Consider the following 12,426-nt stretch of genomic DNA (forward strand, 5'->3'; position numbering starts at 1 on the left):
TTAGCCTCATGCCAGAGTTGAACGAACTTTGGGAAGCATTCACCGAGCCACTTACTACTTTGGCGGACATAAAGGGTGCTGTGGTTGAGCAAGTGTCGCATACTAGTATGCTTGCACCCAATCGACTTAAGGCGGGCCGATTACACTTGGTTCACAGACTACACACACACACACACACACACACACACACACATCCAAAGCCAGTACAACACTACAATCACACTCACAAGCACTTCTCACCCTACATACAATCTCTACCAGACAGCCTAAGCCACTGGGTAGAGATACATTGACTGCATCGTCCCTGCTTCGGTAGAGATAGGGCCGGTCTTCCAGTGGACCTCAACGGCTGATGATATATAGATAGATATATAGATGTGTGTGTGTGTGTGTGTGTGTGTGTGTGTGTAAATATTTGTACAATAGTAATATCATAATAATAAAATGACAAGGCTACAGTAGTTAATTATATATTCGAGTACTTGCAATATACACTGTACATAAATTAGACAATTGTAGACTTAAAGTAAGATTATAAAAAATGTAACCTACATTGTATTATATATATATATATATATATATATATATATATATATATATATATATATATATATATACATATATATATATATATCATCATCATCATCATCAGCCGTTTGAGTATCCACTGTGGACCGTCCTATCCCGACCGAAGTCGGGACGATACAGCCAATGTATCTCTATCAAGTGGCTTAGGCTGTCTAGCAGAGATTGCATGTAGGGTGAGAAGTGCTTGTAAGTGTAATTATAGTGTTGGAGTGGCTTTGGATGTGTGTGTAATCTGTGAACCAAGTGTAATCGGCCCGCGCAAGCTGACTGGGTGCAAGCATACTTTATAGTAAGCGACACTGGTTCAACCACAGCAACACTGGTGTCCGCCAATGTAGTACGTGGCTGAGTGAACACTCCCAAAGTTTATTACCCTGGCGAGGCGCGAACCCTGGCGGGGCGCGAACCCTGACTCACCCGTGTACGAAACGCACACTCTACCACTGTATATATATATATATATATATATATATATATATATATATATATATATATTTTTACACAGTTTGTCTCATTTGCACAGAACAGACTACAGTGCCTACCAGTATATGCCTATAATGGTATATATCATTTATATTATAAAAATCATACTTAGGGGAATCGTAACCATTGAGAATGATCTATCTGTCTATCTGTAGTCAGACGCTTTAATCCCGTAAGAGGTGGCCACAAAAAAAAGAAAAAAAAAAAAAGTCCATGTCACCCTGTACCCTTCAGTTTCGCTGCCCTTCCCCCAGCTCACACACCCTTCTCTCATATACTTCACCACTCCATCCCTCCATATCATTTTCGATCTTCCCCTCCCTCTCCCACCCTCCACCTCATTGATATACGCTCTCCTTCTTAGTCTCTCCCTCTCCATCTTTTCCACATGGCCAAACCAGCACATGTACTTCTCATAACGCTTTCTGTCACATCCATATCCGCATTACAATGCTCCTTCACTTCCTCATTTGTCTGTTTGTTTCTCCATATAACTTCTCATGCTCTTTTCAAATAATTCACTCCCACTGCTTTCATTCTTGTCCTTTGTCCTTCCAGCACATGGTTCACTTTGATACCTTAAAGTTGGTATCACAATACTTCCTTACGTTAGACTTGATATCACAATACTATCATGGAGCGTCTATTTTACTTCCATGGTCACTTCTCTACTTCTTATCACTGCTTTTAAAGAACCAGCAACCTTCCTCCCTAGCTTACCCTTTCAAGCACTTTGTCCTCTAAACTTAAATCCTTACTCATTACACTACCCAAGTAATAAAATGCACTCACATTTTCCATGTCCTCACCATCCAACCTCACTGTGCATTCAGTGACTTCATTTCACTCGAAGACCAATACTTTACTCCTCCTCACATTCACCTTCATAATCAATTTCTTACACAATCTCCCAAACAAATCCACAAAACCTTGCAGTTCCCCCTTGTCTTCACTTAACAATACAATATCATCTACAAACAAGAGAACAGGAAGCTTCCAAACGCTGCCATTTCTCATTAGGGCCATTCCAACATCCACTGCCCTGCCTAGTATCTCATTAATAACTCCATCCACATACAGACTGAACAGCTATGGAGACATGACACATCCCTGTTTCCGTCCAACATTCTATAGAAAAATCAACTCCATTCACCATCCACACGGACTGCAGTCCCCCATACTTACTCTTCACATCATTCAACAGCTTCCCATTTACTCCAAGTATTTTTAATGTTTTCCACATTCATTGTCTATCCAAACTATCATATGCTTTCTGCAGATCCATGAAGGCAGCATACAACTTCTTTCCCTTTTCTAGAAACTTTTCCAATAATGACCTTAAGATGAATATTTGATCTACACAATCTCCCTCATCCCTAAAACAAACATGTCTCTTCCAACTAATACCTCCGTTATTTCGCCAACTCTATCAATAGGTATCCTACCATATACTTTTCATATTACACTTGAAAGACAAATGCCCCTGTGATTATCACTCACTTCTTTTCCCCGTTTCCTTTGTAAAGGGAAATTATACCTGACTTACAATCCCCCGGGAGTCTACCTTCCTCCCAGGCCAATCTACAAATCTTCCATATTCATTCAACTACTGCACTATCGCTCCCCCGTGCGTCAGCATTTCACCACACACCCTGTCAGTACCTGGAGCTTCCCCCAGTTTGACTTTCGTCATTGCTTCCACTACTTTCATTCTACTGATCTATTCCTCCCTTCTCATCTCCCTCCTTCTTCCTGGCATTCCCAAGCCACTCATTCTTGCATTACTTTCATTCTCTGTGTTAAATAATTCCAGAAAGTGTTCTCGCCATCTGCTCACTTTTTCTCACTTCTCCACTAGCAATCTGCCATTTTTACCTTTCACTTCCCTACTACCTTCTTAATCGCCCTGTCTACATCTCTTTACCTCCTTCTGGAACATTTACTTAAGTTCCTTGCACGTTACACTCAAATTTCTTCCAAATTTTTCATCTACTCTCTTCTTCCTCTTTGTTATCATACTAATCTTTTCATTTCTGTCTGTCTTTCTACATATATCTCTATTTCGTCTCTCAACCTCCTCCTTGTTTCTGTTTCCCATCCACCCACTATATGCATTTTTCTGCCACAGGTTGTCTCTTCATTCCACCATGCTGTTCCTTGCACCCCGTTTCTTCTCATCACTCCACACACCACCTCACGTGCTGCACAATTTTTTTCTGTTAATATCTTTCACACACTTTTCACCTCCCCCATCTGCTCCAAATCATTTACTCAATTGTTCGTCCACTTTTCTCTTATATTCTGCCTGTTTTCATCCCCTTGTAACCTTTCTGCCTGCTTTTTATGGACAACTTCCTCCTCTCTTTCTCAACTTCTACTAATCCATCAAATTTGTACCTTGACTTTCACCACGACCAATTGGTGGTCAGAAAGTCCAATCCCCCAACCTTTGTAAGCTCTTGCATCCAGTATATACCATCTCATTCCCTCATCCACATATATACATAATCTTTTTTTTTTTTTTCATTCAGTTCACCACCCACCCTTCTCATCACTCCCCATGTATACCCGTGGATCATATTGTGTCTGAAAAGGGGATTAGTTATCACCAACTTCCACCCTACACAAATACCCACAAGAGCATTGCCATTCTCATCCGCTTGTGCAGGCACACCCCACTCACAAACTACTTCATCTACCTTCGCATTCTCTAATTTTCCATTCATATCTCCAATCAAAAATACTTTCTCATTCCTCTCAAGCTTTTCTATGCATGCTTCCACATTTACCCAGAACTCTTCTTTCACTCTACTCTCACTGTGTTCCACTGGAGCATACAATACATAGTCAACCATGCTTGTATTGCTACTTTCAATCTTTCCCGCCCAATCTTTGAACAAACAGATCCATGCTGTCTTATATTTTCCTTCCACCTCTTGCACAAAACGATACATACACCCTCGTTTGCTTTCCCATTCTCACCTACTCCATATACCCAATCCATACTCCAACTCCTCTCACCTCGCCGATTTGGCCTCAGTCAATCCACATACGTCCATTTTGTATCCATAATCACCTGGACAATCTCTCCCTTTCTCCTCATCATTCGCATCCCTTACATTCCACGTTGAAATCCACACCATGCCCTTTGTAATGTCCTTGGTCGTCACTTCTTGGGTAGTCCTGCTCCGGGGCATTTAGCTTGTCTACTTAGTTGTTTTTTGGGAAGGGGCACTAACTTCACCAACCCACTTGTTGACACATAGGGAACACGTATTAGAATTATATGAATTTGGAAAATTTTGTGATTTACGAACGTAGACTTGCTACTCATTTGTCTGCTCTTCACAACTTTGCCTTGAACAAATTGTTTGGTTTATTGGATATTGTAGCCGATTTCCTATATATATTAAGGCCTACTTGTTTTTATTTATTATTAACATTAATCTCTGTATTGACAGTCTTTGTATTATTTGAAGTTAATTTTAAAATTTAAGCATTTAACATAGCTAAGAGACGTGCATGCGCATTATAGGGACAGTCCTGAATTGGAGAATAGCCTAGGTGAGATTACCGAAGTACTATAATGGGAGTACTCACAAATTCGCAATAGTTGCAGATCTTCACCTGGTAACTTAATTCGATAAATTAAAAATGCATTGAACTAAACTACTGTTTTGTAACTGTTTCCTTTATCACTTTGTCATAAGTATGATTTTATTAAAATATTTACTCAAGAAAATGAGGGAAACAAGTTTCATTATGATAAATCTGAAGAGAATCACTAAACTGAACCTAATATACTCTCCAACCCTCGGGAAAAATATTGTTCATAGCTTAAGAGCGATTATTCACATTTTTAGTCATGTCTTTTAATGTAGTTTTGTTAAAATTACATCGTCAGACATATGTCTATATATAATACGAACGTGAAGTCGTTTGGCTGTAAAATATTCACAGGAATCAGATGAAGATTATATACACACGCCCACGTCATGTTTTGTTGTTGTCTTCCTGGAATCATCGGTAATTACGATTTCGGTTGGCGTCTTCGTCTTCAAAATGATTTTGGACTAAAAAATTATGGTTTATATATATATATATATATATATATATATATATATATATATATATATATATATATATATATATATATATATAAATTATAGCTGTTCATATTTAATATTCGTTATGATTTTTTAAAAGTTTTATCTTTCTTCTAGCAGATTATGTACAAGTGGAATTAATGGCTTGCACAGTAACCTGACAGGTGTGCAAATTAAAAAGTGCCTTCGATTTTTATTACTACAGCTATAACCTTGCCACTACCCTTTGATTTGTATTTATGACGAAATTACATGTCCTGGCCAAGTTTTTATTGTATAGTTCCTTGCATTTCATCTGGACAAAAAGTTACCACATTAAGATTTATAAAAAACAAAAAATTGAAACCTGAAGAAGCAGAATGAATATAAGTTTTAATATCTACATTTTGCACCATTCAACGTACAAGAGAATATTAATGTGTAGCACATAAGGAAGTTCTACAAAGTCTCCAGTGTCATTTAGAATTCGACGGTCGTATCATTTATATTCCTACCTTCAGAGTAAGAAAGGGATGGTACAATAAATCATAGCATGTAACAAGTGAAAATCATGTAGGATCCCGTTTGAGCCTCTGAAAGAGAAATTGATGTCAAGAGTGAAACTATTTCAGTCCAATGATAAAAGTCGCTACGTAAAGCATTAATTATAAAGACTACTATCATTTGCAATGAAAACATCATGTGACTCATTTTTTTTTTTTTTTTTTAATAAATAACAGAACGGAGGAAGGAAAAACAAATGGGTAAAAAAAAAAATAATCCATACACCAGATTACTGGTGTCCTCTGTTCATAAAATATCTGTAACAATTAGACTTGAACAGTTGTGGGTTGAAATTTGGAGGAAAACAACTCTGGGGAAGCGAGTTCCAGAGAGATGCAGTTCGGGGAATGAAAGAATTCTGATAGGCAGAAGTTCTGCAATATGGTTGAATGACATTCCAGTCATGAGCGCTACCAGATGCCCGTGTAGCACGAGGGAAGGCATAGAGAGGTGGCACCATGGACGCAACTTCGTCTGAGCATTTGCCAAAAAAATATCTGTAAAATAATGCAAGGGAGGCAACATTCCTCCTTACTTGCAGGGGAGGTAGTTTATATGTAATGGCAGGATTGTTAATGATTCTAACAGCTTTATTCTGAATTTTGTCTAGTTGTCTTAATGCAACCTCTCCACAACCATTCCACAAGGGTGAGCAATATTCAAGCTGAGAGCGCACATGACTCTTATAAATTATAGCTAACTGCTCATCGGCGAAGAAGTTACGGACTCTGTACAATAATCCAAGTTTCTTTGAGGCGGTTTTAGCAATTGATCTGACATGAGAGGTCCAGCTGAGGGCACTGTTAAGTGAGACACCAAGAATTTCAATACTTTTGGAGATGGGAATATTAGTAGCACTGAAGGTAATGTAAGAATCTGGCAATATCTGTGTATTAGTAAACGTATATATTTAGTTTTACTAGCATTAAAAGAGACAAGGTTGTTTTGTCCCCATTCACTGATTGTAGATAGATCTTGATTTATGGAGATGGCTATACTGAGTTGAGAGGTAGAGATATTAGACTTTGTAAATGGATGTCTGAGTGTGAATGAACTATGTAGTGTTGAGTCATCTGCATATGAGTGAATGGAATTGTGAGTGACAGATAAGAGATCATTAATATGAACCAGAAATAGGGTTGGCACCAGAACTGATCCCTGCGGCACGCCGGCGTTAATTGAGTGGAAATTCGAATATACATCATCTACTTTTACTCTTATTTTCCTGTCACTAAGATAAGAAGAAATTAAAGGAACAAAAGACATTAGTCCATAGCAAGGGAGTTTGGACAGCAGGGAACGGTGCCATACTCTGTCGAAAGCTTTAGAGATATCAAGAGCTACTGCATGAGTTTCTCCAAAAAGATCAATTGATTGATGGATGGTATGAGTTAAGAGATTGAGTATGTCAATGGTGGATCTTTCGTGGCGAAAACCGTATTGTCTATCACTAATTAAGTTGTTGGATTCAAGATGTTTAACAATATGCTTATTAATTAAAGTATCAAATACCTTACCAAGAGAAGATGTGACAGCTATTGGTCTGTAATTGGAGGGGTCAGACGAACTTCCTTTCTTCGGAACTGGGTGGATATTGGCTTCTTTCCATGAATTTGGGAATAAAGAAGTACGTATGCATAGTCTGAATAATTTAGCTAGGACAGAGGCAAGTTCAGGGGAACACTTTTTCAAAACAATTGGCGGAATTCCATCTGGGCCTGGAGCTTTGTTGGTAGGTAAATTGTCTAGGATGGATTTTACATATCTTGTCTGCATTTTAAGTGGGGCAATTTCGGGAGAATCAAGTTCCAGTACTGAGACATTCTGGCTGGTATCATCTATGGTAGAGTTTCTGGCAAAGGTACTAGCAAAGATATCTGGTTTCCCACGTGGGTCATTTGTAATATTGCCATCTGAAGATTTTAGTGGGGGAATGGAAGATGACTTGTTAAAGTTATTATTGAAAGAATTAAGAGTTGACCAGAATATTCTATTGTCATTAGGGTTGTTAAGTAGTTTTGATGCTTGCTTTTGAAGAAGTTTGATTTAGATAGATTTATTACAGCTTTTGCATGATTTCTAGCAATTTCAAACTGGGAGAGTGATTCAGATGTTTTTGATTTTAAGTAAGAGTTATATGCTAACGACTTTTGGGCTGTTGCTCTGGCACAATTGCCATCAAACCATTTTGGAGAGTTTGATCTTTTAGTGAATTGTTGACTTGGTATGAATAAATCCATACCAGCTAGTATTAAGTCACAGATGTGGGTCTGGGTAGAATTGGGATCACTAGAGAAGAAAGACTGCCATGGAATATCAGCAAGATAATTTCTAAATCCATCCCAGTCTGCCCTGTCAAAGTGCCATCGGGTCACCCTGACAGGTTCAGAATGGGGAGGTGTAGGAGGGTTAACTAATGAGGCTTTGATGAGATTGTGGTCAGAGGATCCAAGTGGTGACAGTACCTCTATCCTGTATTGATCTGGATTATTTGTCAAGAATAAATCCAAGAGATGGGCATTATGGTCAGGATTATCAGGTATTCTGGTTGGTTGCTTTACCAACTGGGTGAGGTTAAACGATTCCGCAAACAGCTCGCATTCTACAGTAGACCAGCATCGTCAGTCCGGGCAGAATGCAATAACCATTCAACATTGTGTATGTTAAAATCACCCAAAATGGTAATTTCATTGCCAAGGGCAAGGTCAAGGTTACTCAACTGAGTGGATATGGAATCAAATACACTAGGTTCCGAAGAAGCATTGGGGGAACGATAAACTACACAGATATATTTGGTAATGTTTGGCTGAACATCTTATTACACCACTCCATGATTTTTGATGTATGAATGTTTGCCTGTTTATTCTGTTCTCTTTTTTCACACTGATTTAAAATATGTAATTAGTTTTTCTCCACCATGTATAGTTTTTAATACAGATTTACTTTTTCTTGTTTACTGTATAGTGAAATACATGAATTCATTTTCGAAATCATGTATTTCACTATAAAGTAAACTTATTAATCATTCAGAAAAATAAATAAATATAAATAAATGTTGTCGGAAGATAGATAAATATTAATCAGGTATTAAATAACAGGGAATATTTGGATTATTATTTTGAGCTGGCAACTTTGTTACCGTGACCTTGACTTATTAATCATTCAGAAAAATAAATATAAATAAATGTTGTCGTAAGATAGATAAATATTAATCAGGTATTAAGTAACAGGGAATATTTCGATTATTATTTTGAGCTGGCAACTTTGTTACCGTGACCTTGACACACGTGTGTGGATAAAGCAGCTGATACATCAGTGTTGTCTACATTTTCGCTGGTGTCGGTTGTGTTGCGATTTTGTCCATGTGAAATGGGTGCTCATAGATGGAAGTATGTGAACAGTCCAAACATATTCTAGTATGTGTGTGGCAGTTATGTTGCCATCAAACAGAGACAAGATATAACAGATGTTAAGACCGTATACTTCGCTTACTTTGGTGTTCAACTCGGTGATCAAGACAAACCCCTGACTCCACTCAAAGTATGCTGCACCTGTGTGGAGCGGCTGAGACTGGAAAACCGGTAAGAAAAAAGCAATGCCCTTTGGAGTGCAAATCTTATGGAGATAGCCACAAAACCACTTTGATGGCTGCAACTTAGGATCATTAAGGCTGATAGAAACAGTGCACAAAATACAAGAACATAGTATATCCCAGTATCCCCTCAGCTATACGGCCTGTTGCACATGGGGTTGACCTTCCATTTCCTCATCCCCCAGCTGTTTTGGAGGGCATTGCCGCAGAAAGTGATGGAGAAGAGAAAGGTCATACGTACAGTCCTGACAAACTTGAAAATACCTCACAACTGTTCAACAGGGAGAACTCATTGATCTGGTGGAAGTTCTTGGTTCTAGACTGAAATCGAAAATCTTCTGGCACCAGGAAACTTATTCTATTGGTATCGTCACAAGGAATGGGAGCTGTTACCACTTTTTGCTGTGGGCTGAATCAATGATGTTTTATAATAACATTTCAGATCTGCAGAACTTTTCTGGGATCGAGTACAACCCTGAGTGCAGGCTCTTCACTGACTCCTCTAAAAGGAGTTTAAAACGTGTTTTGCAGGGAAAGGGTTGAGTGTTGGTACTACTGGGAGAATTTAAGAGATGACAGTATCATCATTACTGTGTGGAGAATCCACTACTGAGAATGAGTTACAACATAGATTGTAAAGTGACATGCCTTGGCCGCCCTTTACGGCTCCCCAGCTTCCTTCCCATCACGCTCACGATCCCAACGCACCTTCATTCTCTCACCATCCACATCGCCCCAGCTTGACATTTCATGGGTGTGTGAGGAAGTGTATCATATACAGTGCAAATTTGTACATAAAAATTTAAAAATAAGTGGTATAATGAAATAAGGAAATTTTCAAAGTATCGGTAGTGAATAAGTGTTTACTAAAGTAAGGACTGATATTAATGTAGTGAACACTGTAGAATATATATATATATATATATATATATATATATATATATATATATATATATATAGATAGATAGATAGAAAGATAGATGGATAGATAAGCTATAAAAGATTGGAACTGATAGATAGAAAGATAGATGGATAGATAAGCTATAAAAGATTGGAACTGACATTGTTACGACCAAAACTATAGGGTGGTTTCATCCAGAATAGAAAAGAAAGTACGAAATCTGTTCAGAAGGTATCCACCCTCATTTTATATCTCGCCAACTAGTTGGAGTATAGGAGCTTTTTTTTTTTTTTTTTTTTTTTCTATAGCACAGTGCAGGCCCTTCGTGCGCATGCATGATTAATACCAGCCACCACGAGTGACTCAGTGGCAGTCAATCAGCCTGTGTTCATGGTCGTGCACCTTACACTTGTCCCATTCCCATGCTTATCACGATAACCGAAAAAGCCAAACAACGATACTGCATGAAATTTTGCCAAAGATTAGTCGATACCCACATTGAAACTATTAGAAAGATCCAGCAAGTTTTGGGGAATGAGGCCATGTGGGGTAACGCAAGAACATTCATTTAAAAAATGGTCGAATGTCATCTCGAGCGATCCATGTCGTGGGAGGCCATCAACAAGCTGGAGTGCTGAAAACGTGAAGAAAGTCTGCGCTTTGGTCACGGGAAATCGTTGGTCGACTGTCGGAGGAATTGGTAATGAAACTGGAATAAGCAGTGGATCAACACAAGAAATTTTAACGGATGATTTAGGCATGAAAAAAGTTGTCACCAAATTCATTACTAACCTCCATTCATGTGACCAACAAGCTCTGTGGATGAACTTTGCTCAAGACATGTTGCAATGTGCAAATCGCGATCCAGACTTTCTGAAGACTGTTATCACTGGAAATGAGACTTGGATATACAGGCATGACCCAGAAACCAAGGTACAATCGTCCCAGTGGAAGCATGCAGGGTCGCCTCGGCCAAGAAAAACATGACAAGTCTGTAGAAAGGTGAAATGCATTTGGCAGTTTTTTTTTTTTTTTTTGACTACCGTGGAGTTGTGCATCATGAATACGCACAAGTTCAGACTGTCAACAAACATTACTACCTCAACGTTATCTGTTGTCTTCATGACGCAGTTTGACGAAAGAGACCTTTGGAAAGCAGCAAGTTGGAGGCTGCACCATAATAACGCCCCTTACCGTTCTTCTCAACTGATTCAAGAAGTTTTGGCCAAGCACAACATGCTACAGGTCCAACAGGTTCTCTACTCTCCAGACATAACTCCATGCAGGTTTTGCTTATTCCCCAAGCTCAAAACTCCCCTGCAGGGTTCTGACTTGAGATGAGAGAAGAGATCATGATGAATGCAACGAAGTCTGCAGGAGATACCGAAAACCAACTTCGAAAAATCTTTCAGGCAGTGGAAAGAACGCCGGGCTACGTGTGTCATGTCAGAAGAGACCTACTTTGAGGGGGATAGAGTCCTTTCTCAACAGGTTAGGTAATTATTCTTTTATAGCCTAAGGTCAGATGCTTTCTGAAGAGACCTCGTTCTGGAATGAAAAGTGAAAGTAATCTTTCTTGGCAAGTATTGTACAGTGGTTTTGTATTGCATAGTATAGACACAAGTCTTGAAGTAAAAGTGAAAGTGATCTATCCAGGCAAGTGCTGTACAGTGGTTTTGTATCATAATGCATAACACCCTTGATATAAAAACGAATTAGATTAATAATGAAAGTGACCTTGCAGTATACAGTCGTGGTAAAAAAAAATCATCTATCCTCCACAACCCCGTGCCTCAGGCTGCCTCCTTTATGCGCGGCAAGTCACAGCGGAGCAAGAGGGGCTGAGAGAGAGGGGCCAAAATGAGAAGGGAAGGTGCGTGGGGGGCGAATGATGGTGTGCGGGTGGAGTGAGGGAGGGGAGGGAGAATGAATGCGAAGTGGTGGTCACATTATTTGTCTATTTTCTTTCATTCGGGACATGATATAAAGGAGTTAATATTCGTAGATAATGCTGCATTACATCTTGTATACCGACGTCAGATAACAAGCTTTAGATTGGTGGTGATATCAAGGGCTGTCTCGTGAGAGAAATATACTGACGTGTCAGATCAATTATTAGTACGGAGCCACATATTTGTGTTTATCCGTATATTTTGACTTTGGACGCAGAATGGAATCTGGATGGTTTGGACATCTGTAATGCTTAATTAAGA

The sequence above is a fragment of the Coenobita brevimanus genome, chromosome 65 (assembly GCF_032717465.1).
Source record: "Coenobita brevimanus isolate Jiangsu-jjx chromosome 65, ASM3271746v2, whole genome shotgun sequence".
Classification (NCBI taxonomy): domain Eukaryota; kingdom Metazoa; phylum Arthropoda; class Malacostraca; order Decapoda; family Coenobitidae; genus Coenobita; species Coenobita brevimanus.